Below are 23,508 nucleotides of genomic sequence, written 5' to 3'. Positions count from 1 at the left end.
CTTGGGTAACTAGGTTCCTGGATTTCCTCTGGTTGTGTTTCTGCTCCCAAACTCCCTCTGAACTTCTTGAGTTCCAGCCTGCACCTGCAACGCTCTCGAAGCCAGTGTGCAAGCAGCCCACCTTCTGTCCTCTCTTCCCTCAGCCCTCCAGTCTTCCTACTGGTCCCAACATTGGAAGGTCAGTTTCCCGAGGGCAGGGGTTCTCTGTCAGCGAGCTTCCATCACAGCTCCAGGGCAAGGCCATGTGCGCCAATCCTGGCCAAGACACTCTGAGGCGCATCTGGTAGGAGTTTGGAAGAGGTTTCCTCCATATTGAAAAGTGATGCATAAGAGCAAACATCTCTCTTGGTCATTATATGTGATGATGGTGACAGAGAGGGCAGGAACATCTGCAGTCATCTTGCAGCTGAAGATGGCAAAGCAGAGAGAGCAAAAGTGCCCCTGAACTGCTGAAACAGCGTCCCCCAGGCTCTTCATACCTGATGCAAGACAGCCTGCTGGGCGAAGCCACCTGGAGTTTATCATTCTCTTCCTTGCAGTCCTGTGCATCCTAACTGATATCTTTTTCCTCCCAGTATTTCATCTTTTCTCTCCAGAAGCTCCTCCAGACCCAGCCATGACCTTTCACCCACCTAATCAATTTTATGCTCTCTGCAAACACTGGCTAGGTTGTTGCTTTCTACCCAATGGGTGTTCAATAATAAATGCAACTGAAAGATTAATAAAAAAAAGAACCCAGGAGTCTTGTTCTTCATATTGTACCCCAGTTCTGATGCCCTTGTCCAGATGTCGCTCTCTACTTGTAAGTAGAAGAAATGTCATGCTGTAGCAAAGTGTCCTTGCTATTCATTTCCAGAGCTGGAAAAATAAATTTCCATTCCCAGCTGAGGATCATGACAAATTTTCTAACAAGTTCTTAAGCTATTTTTCCTCTCAGTACAAAAACTCTAAAAACATAAAGTACTGCTCAGATAATTAAACAATTTTGGGGGGCTCCTGGGATTTTCTGTATGGCAAGATGGAAATAAGTGGTAGGATAGTGAAAAACGAGTGATGCTTTTTATTTTTTTTAATTGAGTAACTCTGTATGTTAAACTGAAGAAACAAAACCCAGCCCCCAAAGCTTCTGCACTTAAAAGTTTGTTTCACATTGAAATCTGTACTGGGTTTTAGTCAGGTATTTAAGTGATTTTAGATATGTTCTAGGGACACCATTTATGGACAACTCCTTAGACTTTAATGCAATCTTTCAAATCACAATGCCGTTGCAAAAATCAAAAGAACTTTGCACTCTCTTGCTTCAGAGAAAGAAAATGTTAAGTGCTATATACATGAAGGAATAAAAGTGTCACAATTAAAATCCACCCTTTCAAAGTAAAAAAAAAAAAAAAAGAAACCTTGAATGATTGCCTAGCGCATAACTGCTATGATGTAGTTATTCCATAAACTGCAGAGCTGGGAAAATGGTGCAAGTTTTCTCCATTTACTGCATCACCCTAATAAACCATAAGAGCTTCTAGAAAAGCAATTCCTGGGACCCAGCCCGCTATTCCACATCCATCCACCCCTTTGCACTTGACCAAGAATAATGCTTTGGTGTTTAAAACTCAAACATTCCCCAGCACAAGTAAAGAATACTGGAAGTTACGATGATATTTTTTAAGCTAACAAACACACGGAAAGAAATCGCTTTTGTGGTGTACTGGAGCAAAAGCTCAAAGAAGGCCAAGCCCAGCCAAGAACGTTTTGCGTGGCTCTGTTGTGGCGGGTGGTTTAAAAATTTAAACAGTCCGGTGTGGATTTGGAGGGGATTGTAATCAGATGCATTCCATTCAACAAATATTTCTCAAGCGCCTGATGCATCCCAGGCAGGCTTTTAGTGAACAAAAACAATGGTAGTGCCTAGTAGCTCCAAGCCTAGTGGAGCTATGCTGGGGGATGTCTCAAGCAAGGAAGATGAAAAAAAAAAAATAGAGTAGTCTTTGCTCCATGGTGACAGGGTAAAGGAAGTGGGAACAGCCAGGTGTGGGATGCTTTTGCTTCCCACCACCTGTAGTGTGACGCCAATAGCACATGCCATCTTCCACTACAGAAAGGGGCAACATGAGTGGACCCCAGCAGGAACACACTGGCTCCTGCAGCTGTCTGCAGGCCTGGGCACCTAGAAGGTCCCAGCTACTATGAGTCCACGGGGACCGGGCTGGTAACTCCCCATTTTCAGACCGGCTAACATCGATGCTCTCTTTCTGTCCCCACCCCTGCCCAGATGGAGGCCATATCTGAGATGTTACCTCAAAGTGCCAATTCTGTGTGGAGAGGGATCCTGCTGTAGAAAGAATCCACTTAGTGGTGGTGAAAATTAAGGCAATGATGTACAAAATTAGTAGCCCAACTCCTAGCACATATTCTACTCTCAATACATAGTGGTTACTTTTGGACTACATGAAAAAGAGAAATGGAAACCATATGTAAGTATCTGGCTAGGTTGGCAGAGAGGGGTTTCTTGCTCAATGACTTGAATTAACTGCTTGATTCCATTCCACTTTGCAGGCAAAAGAGGTTTTAAGAAAATGCAATTTGCCTTGGGGAATGAAGGAAACACAAAGCGTAGCTTGGCTTCAAAGCTTGGAATCCTCAGAGTGGCCTCTGATCCCTGTTCCCAGTAGTTCTCATTTGAAATTTCCCATGTGCTCCTTGCTGGTCCCCAGCTCAGGCTGCTGACCCGCAGGGTGGGGACATGCTGCCTTTCCCACGTCTCCAGCTCGCCACTGCACTCAGGACTCTTCATCAGCTGACGAGAGGAGTGCCTTCTCCTCCTTCCCCTTCTCTGACGAAGCAGCCCTAGTAGGAATCCTACCATTTGGGCCCCTACAACGAGTCAACAGCTTTCTCCACTCTGCTCCGAAGTGCTTCTTAAATTCCAAGAGCAATGGGGAGTGTTCTCTGGGATAGCCAGCATCAGTTACAGAAGGAACAACTTTCAGAACAAATAGTTACTTCAATGATTTAGTGTGTGAGTGCCTCCTGCTTATAATGATAATGGTGACCATTTCCATGTATGCATTATTCTTATGCTTTATTTCCAGTGTTTCCAAAGAGTATCAGTTTGATGTTTTCTACTTTTCTAATAGCTGTTGATACGAGAAACGGAGGGTGATGATTTAAAGGTCAGAGAATCTAAGAGATATGGGGACTAAGTCAAAAGTAAGCAAGCAACCAACCAAAATCCATTTTCCCCAGTAGTCTAGGGTTGTAGTATTTATTCACCAAATAATTACCAAGCTCCCGATACCTACCAAACACCATTTGCACAGCTTTGGAGATATCAGTGCACAAAACAAACAAAAAAATCCCTGCCCGCATAAAGTCTGCATTTAAATAGGTTTCGCTATGCATAATAAGCAAGTAAATTATATAGTGAATGAGAAGGTGATGACACTATGGAAAAAAGAAAGGAAAGCAGGGGCTATGGCACAGAATTATACAGAGCTCTCAGGCTACACTTGATAGCAAAGGTGAAACCTGAGCATGTTTTGCAGGTGCTGGCACTCAGAAAGTTTAATACGCTGATAGCAGCTTGCTTACTCTTACTTTTTTTGAGTGCCCAATATATGCCGATTTCTGTTCTAGGTGCCTTAAAATGCTATTTCTACTTCTTACAACATTACTGCAAAGTAGGCAACTTCATCCCATCTTTTGTAACAAGAGGAAGTTGGAGGCTCAGGGAAGTTGGGCCTGGGCCCGAGATCACATAGCAACTATGTGGTTGAGCAGGGACGTGGATTCTGGTCGCTCACTCCAAAGCTCTTTCTACCATTCCAGGGTTTCCAAAGGTGTTCCCAGTTTCTCAGTGTTCCCCTGAAGGCATTCATTAGAAAACACAGATCCCTGAGTCTCAGCCCAGTGCTGCTGAATCCAGTTCTCTGGAGAATGGCTCAGGAATCTGAATGTCTAACAGATTTCCTTATGACTTGGTTCCACATTCACATTTGAGACCCATGATTATCATATGCTGCCTCTGTCTTTTGCTAGAGAGATCATGATGGCTATCATGAGCTGTTCCAGCTCTAGCATTTTCAAACCGGTGCCAGAAAAGCAAAAAACCAAAGCAAAAAACTCTGTCCTAGTCAGATTCTTGAACCATTCATCGATGGAGGCGCCTCTACTGATGATAAGACAAAGCCAGGTTCTTTTTTTGCGCTTTCCCTTTAATTCAGATACTGGTCACTTGGGAGAAGCATCTTCAGCTTTAGGAAATGCGGGACACTGGAGCAGTCAGAGCAAACTTGGGGACCCTGCCAGGCCTCTGTGGGTTTCTATATCCCTTCCACCCCAGTTCTTTGGTGGAATCACTGCCTGCAGGGTGCATTCTGCCTTCAAGGTCAACTCACAGCCACCTTCTCTAACAGGTCTCCTTTCTACTGCCTCCCTATCCAAGCTCAGAAATGCTTCCAAGGATGGGGAAGCTGCACATTTGCTAACTACCACCAGCCAACTGGTCCTGGCATCAGTCTTCCTTGTTTGGAACTGCAGCAATATTTTTGCAACTTCTTAAAAATTACCAATGACATACATGCTTGGATTTTTGTCCACCCAGACAGGCCAGCTTTGCCAACCAACCACCAGCCTTGGTACAATCAAGCATATTTTGAAACACCAAATACACCAAAAGAAACTAAAACATGATGAGATTATTTTCTTCTGTGCTTTCTGGAAATAAAAGAGGGAAGTCAGTGCTAAGCCATAGAATCCTGCAGTTTTTACTACTAGCAGTGATCTTAGATATCATTCATTCTAACCCAGTTCTTGGATAACTAAAGAAACAGAAATCTAAGGGTTGAAGTCACTTAGCTAATGTGTAGCAGAGACAGTACTATGGCAAAATTTTCTGGTTCCAGAGCCAGTTTTCTTTCTACTGGCCCAGGCTTGGAATCTTTGATCCACCACTCCTCCTACTTGGCTGTTCTTTTTTTTCAATATGGAGTCCCCAAAATCAGTCTGAGCAGATCGAGAATGGTTGTGTTAAAGATTAACTTACTCTGAGAATGTTATCCTTAATTCCTTCATGCCCAAATCTTCTCATATGTAAAAGGCATAAGTATTGTTAATATGGAAATCATGTGCCACAGAACCACCACTGAACCATTCATTCATTTGACCAATATTTATTGTGTCTTTACTATGGGCAAGGCAGAGGGGTAATGTGTTAAAGAAAACAGAAACAGACAAAAAGTCATCTTGTCATGGAGCTTATGTTCTAGTGGGGAGACACACAACAAACACAAGAAATCAGTAAGACCCTATATTAGTGATGAGTGCTAAGGAGAAAAACAAAGCAGGGAAAAAAGGAATAGGGAGTATGTGAGTGTGTCAATGTCAGGGAGCAGGGAGGGGGGATGTGATTTTAGATCAGGTGGCCAGGGAAGGCTTCCTTTAGAAGTAGGACTACAATTGGGGGGCACATACTACCCAAGGGTATCTCGACATCAGATCCTACAGAGAACTGCAAACACAGATCAGATTTGGAAAATGTTGGCAAGGGTTCAAATGTGATTCCTAGTAATCCAGGTGGCAGGAAATGGGAAAAAGTGGAATGGCAGCAGGTCTACTCTCAAGGAGACTAGGAATTGTTTATTTATTTTTTGTCTCAGAGATGAAAAGAAATGCCTGATGATTTGTGGTTGCATATATAGGGGAACTTTGCTAAGAATACAGAATTTAGAGGATAGAATTAGGATCAAAGAGAGATACTTATTTTGTTAAAACTAAAAGCCAGAGAGCATAAAATAAGGCCAAAACTACTTGCCAAGATGATACATGACTTAAACCTGATGAGAATGTTGAAAAGTTCAGGCACTGATTCATCCAAATACGTAACTAATTGTAAACATTTTGACTAAAGTGTGAAATTTATATAGTCAATGACTCAGCTCACCATTTCTTGGGAACTTACTATGTGTGACCCAGGGACACAAAGAGGAGCAACGGCGAGACTTTTCATCATAGGAAAGCCATCCTCCCTTCTAGGCACCCAACCAGGTTACCTTTCCCAGCCTCCTTTGAAGATAGGTGTGGCTTGTGGCTGATTTCTGGCCAATGGGATTTGAGCAGATGTGGTGGATGCCCCTTCTATGTTTGGCCCATAAAATCCTAGGGGATGGCAGAGCCTCTAGGTACAAGGAAGCAGGGTTTTTAAATCACCACCTGGAGGGTTGTCCACTGAACATCTGATTCAACTCTATGCCGGTGATATATTTATGTCTAGCATGTTAAAGCACTGAGGTTTGTGGCAGCTCATGCCACCCAACCAATATAATTATTAATTAGCATCAAATTATCGAATTACCAGGTAACCACCCTGTGAAGTAGGTCCTATTTTATTTCTCCCACTTCACAGAAGCCCCCAAATTTTTTTGTTAGTCACAAATATATTTATTGAAGCATCATTTAGATTAGTGAGAAATCAAAAAAATATGGAACCCTTCACGAATTTGTGTGTCACCCTTATGCAGGGGCCATGCCAATCTTCTCTGTATTGCAGAAGCTGAAATTGATGCTTATTGAGTATTAAATTAATTGAGCAAGATCACATCGGTAAGACAGGGTAAGGATTCTACAGTACTGGTTCTCAAATTTACAAAATGTAACTGGTATAAAACAAACATGGAAATAAATCTAATACAGGGCATTTAATAAATATAGCCCAAATGTTCAGAGATTCAAAAGAGGGAACTTACCCACTTGGTCGGAGAAGTCACAAAAGGCTCTAGCAGCATAGGTAGGAATTATGGTGTTTGTAAACTGACAAGAGAAATGAGAGAAGGAACATGGAGAAAGTTTCTGTAAATTTTGACATTCAATTTGAGTGGTGAACAGAAATAGAAGAGAGTTGGCATTTGTTCTAATGTTTCAAGGGAAGTTGGAGCAAGCAATGCAGTTTTATGAAGGAAAATAGGAACTGGTAATTCAATACAAATCAAAAAACTATTTATTGAGTGCCTGCCAGATGAAGGGCCTTCCAAAAGTGTACAGAGGATACAGAGAGGAGATAACAAGGGCACAGCCCTTGTTTAAAATGCACATCTAATCTACCAGGGGAATTAGTCATAAATGACCGTAAATACAATACTGAGTAAGATAAACATCAATAACGAAAGGCAATGGGGCTCAATGGACTGAGAAGTGACATGGGAAGCGACATGGGAAGGACACAGGAAGGTCGGGTGATGTGTCATGCAGGAAGTAAAATGTAAGGCTTGACCATGGAGGAGGGGCCTTCTCTCAGGATGGTTATAGGAATCCATGAGGCCTACAGACAGAATTCTGAAAGGGAGGGTTTCATCCATCTTCAGATCTACACTGCCATATAAAGTGATTCCAAAATGTTTAGGGGACAACAAAATAGAAGTTATAATTTGGGGCATGTTTGTGTAAATGTCGAGTCACAAACATACAGTGAAATCACGGCTCATGAAAGTTTCTATTCCCACTGAAAATGCCTAGCTTCCAGTAAATTCCAGGACCAACACTGTAGACCAAAAGGCTGTGTACTTAAGTTTCATGATGATGCTGCAAGGCAACTGGCAGGCAGTGTGCCCAGATGACCTACCAAAGAAGGGCCACCTACCATGAACAGTGCTTCGTAATTTTCAATCGTTTTCTGTACCACAGTGATGATGGCCATGCTCTCCTTAGCCCGGGATGAACTCAGCACGCAGAACTCTTTGTCTGATGACTTCTGCTCGTGCAGCAGGTTGGGTCCGAATATGGTAGCCGAGTTCAGAGATGTCATTTTGTTCCCAGTGACCTATGAGAGAAGAAAATACAAGGACTGTTATTTTTGCTTTTCAAAATGTAGGATGGATCAATAATCAATGGGATGTTTCCGTTTCATTTTTTTGTTTCAGGTAGGACAAATCATCTCCATCAGAATCCATGAGGAGCATCATTATTTTCCTTTTGCTTCATATCTTGGGCATATCAGTGGGAGTATAATTTTGCAACTCCAAGTTGTTTATTGTGAAATTGGTACTAAAAATATGTATATCCTGTCTGTACTTCAGAAATATTGATGCCCATCCATCCATCCATCCATCCAACCATCCCGCCTCCCTCCCTCCTTCCCTCATCTATCCCTTTGTCCATCCATCCATCTTCTCCCCATTCATCCATTCACACGGCACCGACTGTAGGTTAGGCATTTTTCATGGATCATAATTATTTTATTTCTTTTCCCAACAATGATCCTTATTTCACAGTCCTATTTCAAAGGGCTCACAATCTAGAGGGGAGAATAAACCTATTTACAAGCACTGATTAAAAGTTCAACGCTATCAGCTCTGAAAGCCCCCGTGGACATTTTCACAGAGATGCACAAAATCCTGAAGGAAGACTAGAATTTACTAGGGTCAAAGCAGGGGGGACTGGGGCAGGGGATACATTCCCAGTGGTGAAGAGACATCATATGCAAAGACAGAAATGTGTAAAATATGTCAAGGAGCCCCAGGAAGCTCAGCATGGCCAGGGATTCTGCAGGAAAGGCAGGCAAGGGCCCGAATAGAGGGTCTTTATGTGTCAGCCTAAGGAGCTTACATTGTGAGCTAAAGGCAGGAGGTATAGAACAGAGGAGAATGGGATTTGCATTTTACAAAGAGCAACCTACAGAACAGGGGCTGGGGGATGCAAAGAAGTGAGACCACTGCAGAGACACTGCGTGAGTGGAGGGTACCCCAACTAGGGCATGAGCTACTGCCAAAGCAGCAGAGCTGAAGGGCAGCTTCCAAAGTTACCAAGGAGTGAAGAATGAGGGGGTAACCCTGACAGTGACTCTGGGCTTCCGGTGGGAAGTGAGGACCACAGAACCACTACTCAATCGTGGGGTGCTGGTAGGGAAGGGAGGTAATACGTTCAGGCGGCAATGGGTTGAGTTTGAGGCACTTCCGGGAAAGCCAGGTGGAGGTGTCCACAGAAGCTGTAAACACAGGTCAGGGGACTGGGAGCCGGGTCTGGCCTGGGGATAAGGACTGAGAGCTGTCACTGTAAACATGGTCCTCATTCTAAGCTATGGGCGTTGGAAGGCAAGTGAGAAGCACGGAGCACTGAGACGCCAATGTTTACCGCATAGCAGATGAAGGAGTTGAAGGAGGCTGAGAAAGGGTCAGCAGATGGGAGAAAATGAGAAAACTGAGTCTCGGAAGAAAAGTTAGGGTGGGTTTCAAGTGAGTGCAATCCACCCGTGGCAGATGTTCACCGAGATATCCTTCCGTTCAGTTTGGACTATTGAATGGTTCCCAGGCGGTCACTGACAGCGTGGCAGGAAGGAGCCATGGTTGCACAAGTGGAAACAATGAATGTAAGTACTGTCTTCACAAAGTTTGACAGAGGACGAAGAAGAAAGATGGCAGAAGCCAAAAGGAGGTACAGAGTGAAGGAAAGGAACTACTTTTTACCTGAAGTATTAAAAAAAGTCATGTTCTATATATTAATAATTAGAAAGTACAGGTAAGCATCAAGAAAAAAAATCTGCCCATAGTCTCACCATCCCCAAGAACCAACAGTCCATAGTCTTTTCTATGCACACATATACCTATATGCCTATGCTATTGTTTTCTCCTTATAAAACTGGGCTCAGTCTCCATCTATGATTTTGTAATTTCCTTATTGTTGCCTGACAATATGTCACATTCATCTTTCTATTTTCATCAATCTTATATCTTCAATTTCTATTGATCCCTAGCATGGGCTAGACCATAACTTGGTTTAACCACTGCCAAATCGTGCACATTTATGTTATTTTCACTTTTTTGTTATTATAAACAATGCTACCCCAAACATCCTTGAAAAGACATTTTTTGAGCTTGACTGAGCATTACTTAGGGGAAATTCCTACAGGTGGAAATGCTGGAGCAAGGGAATATGTGTATTTTTAGAAGGCTGGGGAATTCTATATCTACCTGTCTATCCATCCATCCATCCATCCATCCATCCATCCATCCATCCAACCATCCAACTGTGATGGGAAGGAGAGTCTACATAAGTTGCTCTAGTCCAGGATTTCTCCATCTAGGCACTATTGACATTTGGGGCCAGACTATTCTTTGCTGTGGGGGCTGCCCTGTGCATTTCAGGATGTGTAGCAGTTACCAGTAGCACACACCCCTCTTCTAGTTTTGAGAAGCCAAATTGTCTCCTTACATTGCAGCATGTCCTCATGGGAAGGGGGGTGGGCAAAATTGCCCCTGGTCGTCTAGGCAAATTTTGGTTATTTTTATTTCTGTTGGTAACATTAGTTGAAAACTTTAGAACACTTGGATATGGGAACCATGGCTGCGTGGTGGGGATACTTTGCCTGGGAAGAGCTGCATGGCTTTGAACCCAGGTGCACAGCATAGAATTCAAGAGAATTGACTGACAGCTAAGACAAAGCCTCCAGGTCCTGTGCCTCTCTTGTGGAGCCCTGAGCTAGCGGCTACCCTGCCCTGAAATCCCAGCTTGGCACAAGGGTTGTGTTGTTAGAAAGTGAGGCTGTTTTCAGGTGAATAGTTTGTGGGCAGTGAAATGATTTCATGGAGGAAACAGTGGGAATTGTAAAGAGACTGCCCTTTATGGATGACCATTTAATTATTATTTTTCATTGTTTTATTTCATTGATATAAAACTTGACAGTTGTTGTATTTTTTCATTTCTCTTCCTGGAAATTCAGGTTTAAGGATAAAGTCAAATATATGTAATTTTCAAATCCATTGTCTTAGAACTCAGAGGCATTTGAGTAATAATGGAGTTTCCTCACTTTTTTAAAAAAAGTTAACAAATGGAAGATTTTATTTTCTTTTAAAAGAAGGTTTAGTACAGGGCAATTTGAAGCTCTGTTTCCATTTTGTCCTTCTGATACTGTTCTGGGAATGCAACACAATCCCTCTGTAAAATTGCACAGAGGTTCCAGCTGAGGGCCAAGCCTTTCCTTGCTGTGGCTTGTTCATAGATTTTTATTTTGTTTTGTCTTGTTTTTTTCAAATGTAAAGTAGACTTGCTTACAATTTCCACCCTTGCTCTCCATGTTTAAGTATGTAGTTATGTGTATGTATGTGTGTGTATATACATATGCATATGTATATACATTAGTGGCCAGGTTATTGTTTAATTGGCCAGCTAATTTAAAATTCAGGGATGAATTTTCAAAGGAAAAAAAATTCTCTTCATGAAATAAGCTACAGGATAATTTTAAGCCTGATGTGAATAGCTAATGTTTATTATTAAAAGCTTTAAATAAAGGAGCAGAAAGGTCCCAAAGAACATTTTGGGGACATAAGAATAATTTGGTATACAGACTGTAAGCCTTATATCAGCGTTAAATTTCTTGAACTTGGTAACCGAACTTGAGGTAGTTCCATAAGTGAATATCCCTGCTCTTAGAAAATGTACATGGCAGTAATAAGTGTTCAAGGAGCATGAGGTACACAACTTACACTCAAATGTTCAGAAAATGGATAGAGAGATAGACAGAAAGAGAGGGAAAGAGAGAGAGAGGGAGGGAGGGGGGAAGGGGAGGGGGAGGGGAAAGGAGAGAACGAAAGAAAGAAGAAAGAAAAAAGAAAAAGAAAGAAAGAAAGAAAAGAATGAAAAGAAAAGAGAAAAAGAAAGAGCAAAGGGAGAGAGAGTGAGAGAAAAAGCATATGTGGCAAAATGTTATAATTGTTGGATCTGGGTATCTGGGGGGTGGGGCAGGGGTATGCTGGAGTTCTCTGTGTGGGGTCTGTATTATTTTTGCAACTGTCTTGTAAGTATGAAAGTATTTCAAAATAAAAAATTGAAAAAATACGTAAATAGAAGTTTTACATGAACAATCACTGGGCCAGGGGGCTTTCCACAGGCTATTCCAACTCTTTCTTACCATGAGCTAAGGAAGCAGCTGACATTCTCGTCCTTATTTTATGGGTGAGGGAAGTGACCCCCGCAGCCGGGAGGTGGTAGAGCCAAGAAGTGGAGCCGGTGACCCCACTCCGGGCAGCCCCAGGCTCTCAATCCCATCCAGGCACCTCCCATTTTCTCTCTTCTTAGCAGACCCCGTCACAGGAGAAAGTGGGAAAAGGAGTTTTCCAGTAGGGCCAGCCCAGGGCAAGTGGGGCACTCCCCTCAGCTGGTGTAAAATTTAAGGGGACGCCAAAAAACTCAGTCATCAAGAGAAAAAAACGTTTTAATGCCACATGTTAAAAAATCAAAATGAATACAAAAAATTCATGATGAACAAAATATCAACATTTTAAAGAAAGACAGGTCCCGGCCCTGCACCTGTAAGGATCTCACTTGCTTTATCTCTCCCTAATCCTGACCCTGTCAGATCCTGAACTTCTCTAAAATTTTGTATTTCATTCATCCTAGTTTTTTTCCCCATTCATTTTGATATTTTTTAACATTTTACATTAAATCACTATTCATCTTGATTATTCAGGCTTGTGGCACCCCCTTAAATTTTGCACCCCAGGCAAGTGCCTCACTTTCTACACCTGAATCTGGCCTGGCTAAAGTTCCACAGCCAGCCCACCATTTCCTAGGGGCATGTTCCTGCCAAAAGATGGGTACAGGGGTCTACCTCCTTGTTTGCTACAGAGTCTCTTGGAGAAATGGATGGAAGCTATGGACTCTCTCATCAGAAAAGTGCATGTTGATACCACATTTTCTTTCTTTCAGGGGTTCGTGGACTCCCTGAAAAACCATTGCTCAAGAGCCTTCCATTTTGTTACTGCAATATTCTGACTAAAAAAAAAAAATGAAATCTTTCTTACCTTTGGGGATTTTTCTTTTTCCCTAAGGAGCAAAGCAAATAGAAAACTAAACAAAATGCAATACAACAAAACAAGTGTTAGCAAAACACCACACTTTGATAAAACACCACTAGTTCTTTTTCTGAAAAATAGAACTGATTGACTAGCCAACAATTTTTTCTCACACACTCCTTTTAAACGTCTTTAAGATCCCATCAGTCAGTGATGCATTGAATTTAAAAATTAGCTAACACCTATTTGAAAGGAAATAAAATGTTCATTTTACAGATGCAGAAACTAAAAGGCCTCCCCACCCCCAAGCTCTGTTTCCCTTCCTGTCTCCAGCTTCTTATAACGACAAGATCATGTAGCAAGGTGCTAGCAGAGCCTGGGTGTGCCTCCAAGCTTCCTGACCTCTGGCTCAGCTGTCTTCCATGTTGAAATCCATAAAAACAGCTACCTGACAAACAGACGACACGACTAACACAAACCAACACATAGATAAGAGAACAAGACGAAAAACATGTTGTTTCTTGATCATATTTTAAATTTTGATTTTCAGCCTTATTCCAGTCTGTCCATTCTGTGTTCTGTACCTGATTGTGCAAAACCACATTAAAAAAAAACAAATAAATAAAAAAGGAACCTCTCTCTCCTTCTTCTACCTTGACTCCAACTTCTATGGGAAGGGGTTTAGCTAAGTCCTGTCCCTCTGCCCTACTTACATGGTCAGTTTACTCAATTCACACACAGCCTGTGATGTGTAACTTCAACTTGGTCTCCTCCATGAAGCCATTCTTAATTCTGGTCCGCATCCATCACTTATTTCTCTGTACTTCTGCAGGGACTATGCACTGCATCATCTAATTCTATGTTCCGCTGTGTCTTCCTCTCCTTTACCTTCCAGAAGCCACAGCATCCCAAGAACAATCATCTGAAAATAATCATGGCTATAGTGCAACTCAGGGCAGATGCACAGGACACACTTGATTCAAATACTGAGGCCAGTCTTCCATGGAAACACTTAACTTATAATGTGAATTGCTGCCTTACAGTTTGCTATTCTTAGAAAAATTTCTGTAATGGGTTGAATAGTGGACTCTCAAAAGATGTCTCCATGTCCCAGAATCAGAGACTGTGACCTGATCTGGAAAAAGAGTCTTTGCAGATATAATCAAGTTAAGGATCTCAAGATGGGATGATGCTGGATTACCCAGATAGGCCTGAAACCCAATGACAAGTGTCCTTATAAAAGACCAAAGAGGAGATGCACAGAGGAAGAGGCCATGTGAAGATGGAGGCAGAGCCTGGAGTGATGTGGCCACAAGCCAAGGGATGCCCAGAGCCACCAGCAGCTGGAAAAGGCCAGGAAGGACTCTCCCTTGGGGCCTTCAGAAGGAGCCGGCCCTGCCAACAGACACCTTATTTTCCAATGTCTCACCTCCTGAGCTGTATGAGAACTGATTTCCCTTGTAAGCCACCCTGTTTGTGGTCATTTGTTACAGGGGCCCTGGGAAATGAATACAGCTTCCAAACTGACTCTCCCTGTCTCTCAGCCATCCACAGCATGCATTCTATAGCCTGCTCACCAGATCCTTCCCAGGATTTTCACTTTAAAGGAATCAATCACCTATTCCCTCCCAGAGGCCCTCAGTACTCTATGGATATAACCAATCTCCCCCCATACTCCTCAGTACTTCACCGCTCCCACCCTTTACTACAGCCCAAGCTGGGCAGGTGGGCTCCTCGCCTTCCAGGATCTTCTAATCATTTCACAGAAGTAGCCGCTCTCCTCACATTTCCCCTGCTGCTTTGCTCTGTGAGTATACCTTCATTGTGATGCAAGGTGTAGGTCAAGTGTGTCTAGAAACACTTGTGATCTCCTTCTTCCGTGTACAATTTCACTGTCAGCAGGATGTTCTCACATTCCTTGTAGGAAACTACTCCCCTCCACCAATGTGCAGTGCCTGTTCAGGAATTTTTATTCCAAAATGTCAGATAAGGAAACCCAGGTTTAGGAAGATAAATAGATTTGTCCAAGAACACATGGCTACTGAGTGACTGCACTACCACATTGTCTTAACCAGGGGTGATTTTGCCCCCAGGGGACATACGGCAATGACCAGAGACATCTGGTTGTCACGAACAGGGAGGGGCTGCTACTGGCATCTAGCCACTCCAAGAGGGGCAGTGGTTGAGTTACTTAACCCCTTGAGTCCTCAGTTTCCATGTCTGAAACCTGGGGATAACAATATCTTTCTTGCCCATTAGGTGGATTAACGGTAATATACGCTAAGCCCCTAGCCCAATGCTGGCACATGGTAGGAGATGCACAAGTGTAACGGGTAGGCTAGCACACTACATCTCATTCAGACCTCTCTGAGAATATTTGGCTTCCTCTTTTTGGCTTAGGCAATGGAGTCTTGTCCAGCATTTGGAAGGAAATAGTGTCTGAACACAAGGCTCAAAAGGCAATAGTGAGTTCAAGTGGGCTTTTCGCTTTCCTTAATACCTTCTTAGTTCCTTTAGACCCTACTTTCTCTTCCCATGGCACTAAAGAAATATCAGAGAAGTAATGGGCTTACCTAGAAACACGTGGCTCTGCCTTACTCAGTGATTAAGCAGATCATTCTACAGCTTGACATCCAGACATGTGATATAAGTACTTAAAAACTAAGAGAATTATAGCATAGCCATCAAAGAGCTGTGTATGCTGAAATAATGTGTCGGTGCCGTATTATTAAACCCAAAGCCAGCAGAGGTTTCACTAATTATAACTACCACAGTGATGGATGGCAAACTCGGGAAAGTTCCATTCTCACACTGACACGGAAGATGAGGATAAGAAATGCAAAATTGTCTTCCTGGATTGAAGTAAAAGGAAATTATATATGACCATATCCTTTGGGAAAGAAATTTGACCATACATAGGACTGAATCCACAATACAGCTGGGTTCTGCTTAATAAGGATTTAAAGGAAAGTTTCTGTAGTTAAGTAAGTTAGCGAGTTTGGAAAGTCTCTGGCTCCTGCTTAATTTAAAGTGCATGTTAGCAAATTAAAGGATCTCAGATCTCTGGGGGAATACAAGATCAGGGAGAAGTATGATGGCATGATATAAAAAAGGTTTCCCGTTAAGGTGAGGATTAAATAGGTTGCTTGCTGTTAGGTCACTTAAAAATGAGGCCAGCCTCTCCTTTGTCTAAGTGTGAAATCAAAAACACCTTGGAGCATGTGAGTGAGACCAAAGGAAACTAGGGCCCAAGATTGTACACTTGAGGTCACACTGGGGCTGGGTGGGGATCAGGTCCAACATGGACATCACTAAAGAGTCCACAGTTCTATGCAGAACCGATCTTCAACAGTTGCACATGGCATCGAGACACAGTTGCAATGGTCACTAGATCAGACTTTTTAGTCCCTTCTACACCTGATTTTGGCAGCGGGACTTCTTGTTTTGGGTGGGAGGGTTTAAGGAGGAAGAGGGCCCCTCAAAAGGGAGATACAGGACTTTTACCAACCAGGGCAGATGGGAGCTCCAGGAATAAACTGGAAGAATAAAGGGGTGTCCTCACATTTGGGCTTCAAGTTAAAGAAGCAGATGGAATGTGTTACAAGGACAGCACCCCCCCCCCACTCCCATCACTCCACCTTTCCGTGACTGCAATACCTCTGTAACTTGTTTGTCTTCTTCACACATATGGAAATTCAGGTCTTGAGTAAAGCACCATCATGGAAAATGGCAGCATCATTTGGAAGCAAACTTGAGAATATACAAGAAGGTGAGTGGTCCATGTGCTCTTAGGAGCTGTCCCTCCAGAGAAAGACCCACATTAGTTCTCTTCCTACACAGACAGTTGGGGAAAGTGTGTGTGTGTGTGTGTGTGTGTGTGTGTGTGTGTGTGTGTGTGCACGTGTTATTTCTTCTAGCTGAAATGTCTGACCATATTGGTGACTCACCCTTTTAAAGCAGGAAGAAGGATGAGCCATAGCATCTACGGCAACAGAGGGTGAGTACCTCTTGCCCGTCTTTGCTGGTGTTGTCATTGGCGTGCCTGGCCATGATGGAGAGGAACTGCAGGAGGCAATGGAGGGTATCGCAGTTGCAGGGAGGTAGAAGGTAGATGAGGAGTTGCAAGGTACTCAGATGTTCCTCTGGCTCCAACACTAAACAAAGCAAAAAGAGGTGCTCTAGTTAAGGGAGACACGTTGTGCAGGCATCAAGGAAAGGCCCCCTCTCAACTGGCTTATGAAAGGGGTTATTAAAGAAAGCCACATTTCATTCATTCACCCATTCTCCCATTGCTTTCGCTATTGAGCAGCACAGCTCTCTGAAGGATATAAAGATGAATTAGGCCTGGGGAAAGGTAACATCTAGAGAAAGCATGATAACCGAGGTTGGAAAGGTAAATGAATTTCCTTCATTTTCTTCTCTCTCCTTTCCCTGGCATAACCAACTTTTTGGATTTCAGTCATTCCTTGTTAGTAAATATTTACTAACAATGGCTGAAAATTGGTGAAGGTTCTGAAATCTGAGTTTATAATGGACCCCTTTTCTGTTGTACAATCCCCAAGAGATAGAATTTCCTTTGTCCTTACCTAAGACACAGCTCAATGACAGTGTCTTCTCTCTTGTGATCCTCTTTTTTTTAATGATTAAGCATATACTCTACTGTTTTTCCATTTGTGTATATAAACACAAAGACCTTTAAAAACCAACCAAAATGAATTTCTTAAAGTAAACAGTTAACACATTTTCCATTTAAAATCATTAATATTCATTCAGTCAAAATGCATCAAGATCTTTCATACATTTCTGGGGACTGAAAAATGAGAAGATTAAGTAGGATGCCTGGTAAACTTATAAAGATTATTGTGAATACCAAATTAAGGGGTCTTTGTGTATTTTCCTTATGTCTAACACCCAACAACATTTTCCAAGGACTGAATATTTCACCTCTTATCTTGTGATCCTCTTTTAATGGTAGTGTTGGAGGAAGACATTATGGATGCGGACGGCGCTCTGGTCTACCTCTCCTCTCCCCTCCCCCTACTTTTCTCCTCCATGAGATCTGTAGCCACAGCCCAGAAGCTGCCACACCCAATGTCCTGCTCCTGGGCTACACCATCCTGCTTCCTATGGAACGTTCCCTGCCCCCTCGCCTCACTCTGCATTCCTGTGGCTCCCTCCTGCCTCATACCAGAAACATACACTTATTTTTAGGCACAGACTCAATGTGAACTCTCGCTGGTGCTCCAAAGCATCAATTTATAGCACTTTCTGCAGGCTTAGGGGTCATTTGAAAGCATCCCAAATTTGTCTTGGCTATTTTCATTTGTTTTACTGAAACTTTCTTCTTGCTGATTCTCCCCAGGGTAAATCTCAGAGAATTCCCCAAATAGTCCCCTCATTAGGGACTGATAAATAAAGACAAAAAAACTTATCAGGAAATTCATGCACAAGGCTTTGATGAGCGAGTTGGACATCTGGACATTCCAGGGACCCTTTCCCGCAGATGGCTGCGTTACGCACAGAGTGTTGATGAAGGCTGTTTACAGCTCCCTGGTGAGTAGGGGGTCTGGCATGTCCCTCAGGAATTCCTTCAACAAGGCAGCCGCATCATGGACGCTGTGCTCCTCCTCCAGAGAGACATCAATGCCACGGTCAAACTCCTCACACAACTGGAAAAATAATAGTTTGAAGGGTAGTCCTGTCACATCATACCTAAACGATTGAGTTCCAGCAAAAGAAGTGCTTTGGCACATAGCATCTGGTATTGAGTTTGTGCAGACCCCGAGAAGGAGAAGCGAACAACATGTCGCCTTGATCTTCAGAGTCTATGCAAGCCAGCCACGAATGTGTGTGTGTGTGTGTATTCTTAAATAGGTTATTAAATAAAACTCTCTGTGGGTTTACTGTTAATGATGCAAGCAGAAGGGCCCAATAATGACAACCAGAAGGTTGGAAGGAAGAGCTAAGAGGTGGGAGAGAACTTAGGTCAACCCTAAATGTGGGACGGAGTGATTAATCTATTACACAACAGTTCTGCATGTCAGCAGTTCTGACAATGTGGTGGATTTGGACATTTTACAGAGGTTCTGGAGAAGAAGGCAGAGATTTTTCTGCAAACAACACAATTCAAAACCCTGATAAGGCATTCGTGACTAAGGCTTGCAAGATGACAACAACTAAAAAGAAGCTGCCTTAGATTTGTCAGTGTAGCCTCATTAACAATTCCCAGAAGGATTTTCTGCCTTAATCATTACACTTGGTCTATTAGAATTTATAACAGCAACAACACACGACGGCAAAAAGAAGGGAGTAATAACTCCACACGCTACTCTTATCCCTGACAGCTCGACTTCTTTTATTCATTGCTCTCTCCTGCAGAAATCATTTGAGTTCATCAGTCTACTCTATGTGATAAACTTCTATACGAGTTTGTATGTTCAATTGTTCATTCATTCATTCATTCAACAAAGATTCACTGCTCACTTCTTGTATGACCAGGGCTGGTACAGGCTCTGGATATATGGTGGCTAATAAAGAGGCAAAGTCCCTTCCCTCCCTGAGCCTCCAAGCTGGGAGAGAGTTGGGTGACAAGCAGGTGATCCCACAAATGACTAGCTCTTAATATTGCGACAAGTGTTGTGAAGAAAATGGGTTGGGTGTTAATTGGAGCCCGTGCTAAGATGAAATGGCCAATTACAGCATAGGTCACACTTGAACTCTAATTCTCAATAACTGCCAATTATATTTTCTACTGGATAGCTCTTCAATGTTTCTTCTTTAATCTCCATGCAAAGATTCTCTCTTTGCTTTGGTGGGTCCAGATATAACTGATGAAAAAATTTCAGGCACTCGCCATCTCTCCACCTGATGAAGATACCCATCCCATCGCTGCACCAAGGAGCTCACTCATTCCAGGCAACTCGCCATCAGCCTGCCCAAGGCACCCTGAAAGAAGGAGGCTTCCAGTGGGGCACCACTCCAAGTTGCGAGTATTCAAACACACCATGTTTCTCTTCTGAGTGCGTACACACACACACATACACACACACACATACACACAGAGAGAAAGAACGGACTGTGGAAAGAGCTTGGTTTGCGAACTAGGAATGAATGGTTAAACACTGTGACGTGAAGTAGGTTTCTTAATTAATTGTAAGCCTGGACAGAAGGGGGTGACAGGAGCTACTCTCCCAGCAGCTAGGGGACTCAGTGAGGGTTGTGAAATGTCTGCAATTCTGCACAGGTCAGACCTGAGCGATGTTGCTGTTCAGCTTTCTTCCTGCAAGTCCTGTTGAGAAATGTTAAGTGTTGCTTAATCGTTTCTTGTATGACTATTACAAATAAAAACCAACCAACCAAATGGAAAACACACTTCTTTTGAAAATCTTTTTCTCTTGGCATAAAAGATCTATGATTTATTTCAGGTAGTTTCAGTCATATGAACAAACACAATTTCTTCACCTCCTTCCAATTAAAAAGTATTTCAACCTGACTTCATTCTTAGGTCACCGAGTTCCTCATTTCCTTCTGTTGGAACCAACAGAGGGAAAAGAACATTTTAATTTTCTTTCAGCCAACAAATGAATTCTTTCTGCAAATGATGGTTATCCCTTTTTTTAAAGCCATTAAGAAAACAGGTACCTGCCCAGTCATAGCAACCTATTCCTGAAGATCAAATATCAAACTGTTGTTGCCAGCATGTGACAGAGTGGCCAAGGTAACTAAGGGATACAGATCCTCAGAGAAAAAATGAATTGTGGATCAATGGTTCCTTTGAGAATATAAAGCCGTAAACATAACATCTTATATAAAGAGAATGTTAGTGACATTTTGCAAATCGCATTTTAGGAATAATAAGGGCTCTATAACTATTTTCTCTTTACTATCATTTGTTGATTAGGCACCCTCAGAATCCCCTCCCACTGTTACAGATTCAATAAAATGTGTATAAATTAGTTTTGAATGGCTATACATGATAAGGACACATCCAGAAGTTTTGATCTGAAGCTTTTGGTCCTAACTCCCTGTCAACCTTTCTGAGTTGCTGAGTTGTTGCCTTTCAGCAACTGAGACTTGATTTTACTTTAATAGGTTGAAGAGCAAAGAAATGAATTTACATTAGCTTGAACTTGGTACAAGGTACCCAACTGAAAGTCAAGTGAAAGGAAAATATAATCTTCAATTTTCACTTTCTTGTCTCACTCTCTTTTTTGAGATTCCAACTCGGAATATCCCCACTGTCTTGAGGCCTCCAAATAAACAAGCAAAACCACCAGTCCTGTGTTATTGCTTGAAACACTGACGGAAATCAAAATAGAAATAGAAGAGAATGCCATCACAGTGATGTAACACCCAAACAACAAAACCTTAACGTACATGGATGCTTACTTCTCCTACACAGCTGAAATTCTCCAGGCACCTCAAGGTTAGCCCTTTAAACACCAGTAACATTTTTTTTTTTTGTAATTTTTTTTTTTAATCATCATTTTATTGAGATATATTCACATACCACGCAGTCATACAAAACAAATTGTACTTTCGATTGTTTACAGTACCATTACATAGTTGTACATTCATCACCTAAATCAATCCCTGACACCTTCATTAGCACACACACAAAAATAACAAGAATAATAATTAGAGTGAAAAAGAGCAATTGAAGTAAAAAAGAACACTAGGTACCTTTGTCTGTTTGTTTGCTTCCCCTACTTTTCTACACATCGATCCATAAACTAGACAAAGTGGAGTTTGGTCCTTATGGCATTCCCAATCCCACTGTCACCCCTCATAAGCTACATTTTTATACAACTGTCTTCGAGATTCATGGGTTCTGGGTTGTAGTTTAATAGTTTCAGGTATCCACCACCAGCTACCCCAATTCTTTAGAACCTAAAAAAGGTTGTCTAAAGTGTGCGTAAGAGTGCCCACCAGAGTGATCTCTCGGCTCGTTTTGGAATCTCTCTGCCACTGAAGCTTATTTCATTTCCTTTCACATCCCCCTTTTGGTCAAGAAGATGTTCTCCATCCCACGATGCCGGGTCTACATTCCTCCCCGGGAGTCATATTCCACGTTGCCAGGGAGATTCACTTCCCTGACACCAGTAACATTTTACGTTTAAATGTGTCTGATGAAAAATTTTCCATGTCATACATAGTTCCATGCCTTCTCAATATGAAAGAAAATAATGTAACATTTTCTTCATTATTTGGAGTAATTATTTAAGTGTGAATTTTATATGGATATTTTAGCTTTAGTCTTGATAGATTTGTATCAATTTGTTTTTTTTCTGATTGTAATAAAAACATGTGCTTATTGAAGAAAATCTAGAAAATGCAGAAATATATAGCAAATAAAATATTTTGGAAGTAATCACTTTTAATATTTTGGTTCATTTCTTTCCAGCCTTTTCTCCAGAAACATAGTTTTTAGACAGTTGCAGTCATGATTTATATATTTTTTTGAATGCTGTTTTCACTCAATGTTATGCCACCAGAATAATTTCCATGCCAGTAAAAATTCCTTGTAAATATCATGTAAATGGATGCCAGATACTCTGTTATATGAATGTCCCACAATTTACTTTATACTTCCCCCTGAAAGGCATATAGGTCCCCTCAACAAACATATACTTTTTTGCCATTAAAAATAACCCTAATATGAACAACTCTGTGCAAGGTCCTGGTTCACAGTTCCAGTTTTCTTAGGGCCAAGTCTTAGAAGTGGAATTAGAGGGTCAATGCATATAACACAGAGTTATCTGGTCCAAAATGTCAATTGTGCCAAGTTTGAGAAACTCTGCTGCAAGAGATGAGGTCTCAAAAAACAATCTATAGTTTTAATAATAGTTTCTTAATATTACCACATTTCCAGTCAACATCTACTTCAAGTTCACAAATCCTGATAGGTCAATGTGCCTCTTAAGGCTCTTTTAATGTATCTATTTCCCCCTTTCTGTTTGTTTTCTTCTTCCCTTGTAATTTGTTGATGAAGAAACCAGGTTGATTTCCCACTGTTGGTTTCTCTACCATCTAGATTTGGATTCTCCATGGTGTCAGTGACGTGCTCCTCTCTTCCCTTTATTTTCTGTAAAGTAATAGAGCAACAGTTTGAGCTGCTTCAGGTTTGATTTTTTGGAGCAAAAATACTTCATATATGGTGTTGTGCAGTCCTTCGAGGGGCATAAAATGTCCAAATGGCTCTCCCTTTTCGACACAGACCATTAATTGTGACCACTGAAGATCACTGTCTACATTCTTTCTTTCATTGGCGGCTCATTCCCTCTCCATTTAGGATAATCAGTTATAGGAGTGATGCCAGCTTGGGGCTCCCAAAGGCCATCTTGTAGCCACACAAAGAGAGGTGGTCTGAGAGTAAAGCCAGAAAACAGCAGACAGCATGAATGAAGTATCTGAATCCTGGATCCAGCTGTGCCTGAATCTAGCCCTAACATCCGGACTCCCAGTTTGTAAATAGAACTTTTTGGAAGGGGAGGGGATCTTTGTTTAATTTAGTTTTATTTGGGTTCCTTTCTCTTGCAACTGAAAGAAAGAGTTCTGACTAGAACCATACATAAATTAAATTGGGAAAATTCTAAATCTTCATAATATTATTTACTTCCATCCAGAAACAAACTGAATATCTTAATTTATTTAAGTCCTGTTATATATCTCTTGGTGAAGCTGCCAGTTTTCTTCATAGAAGTGTGTTAATTCTTATTACAGATACTCTGTGTAT

General features: G+C 41.9%; 1 long non-coding RNA gene and 1 other non-coding gene across 2 annotated transcripts; both read right to left on the bottom strand.

Annotated features, from left to right (window-relative positions):
- Positions 1 to 6,467: 6,467 nt before the first annotated feature.
- On the bottom strand, positions 6,468 to 6,573 carry LOC119525842. The gene has a single exon (XR_005215031.1). It is a non-coding gene; the product is annotated as a U6 spliceosomal RNA (small nuclear RNA).
- A 172-nt stretch (positions 6,574 to 6,745) lies between these two features.
- On the bottom strand, positions 6,746 to 18,564 carry LOC119525826. Its single transcript, XR_005215027.1, has 3 exons — positions 16,721 to 18,564; positions 7,628 to 7,807; positions 6,746 to 6,801 (listed from the first exon to the last, which is right to left on the bottom strand). It is a non-coding gene; the product is annotated as an uncharacterized LOC119525826 (long non-coding RNA).
- Positions 18,565 to 23,508: the final 4,944 nt, after the last annotated feature.

This window comes from Choloepus didactylus (genome assembly GCF_015220235.1).
Source record: "Choloepus didactylus isolate mChoDid1 chromosome X unlocalized genomic scaffold, mChoDid1.pri SUPER_X_unloc1, whole genome shotgun sequence".
Taxonomy (NCBI): domain Eukaryota; kingdom Metazoa; phylum Chordata; class Mammalia; order Pilosa; family Megalonychidae; genus Choloepus; species Choloepus didactylus.
Note: the sequence above shows the minus strand (reverse complement) of the source record. Positions and strands in the feature narration are given on the sequence as shown.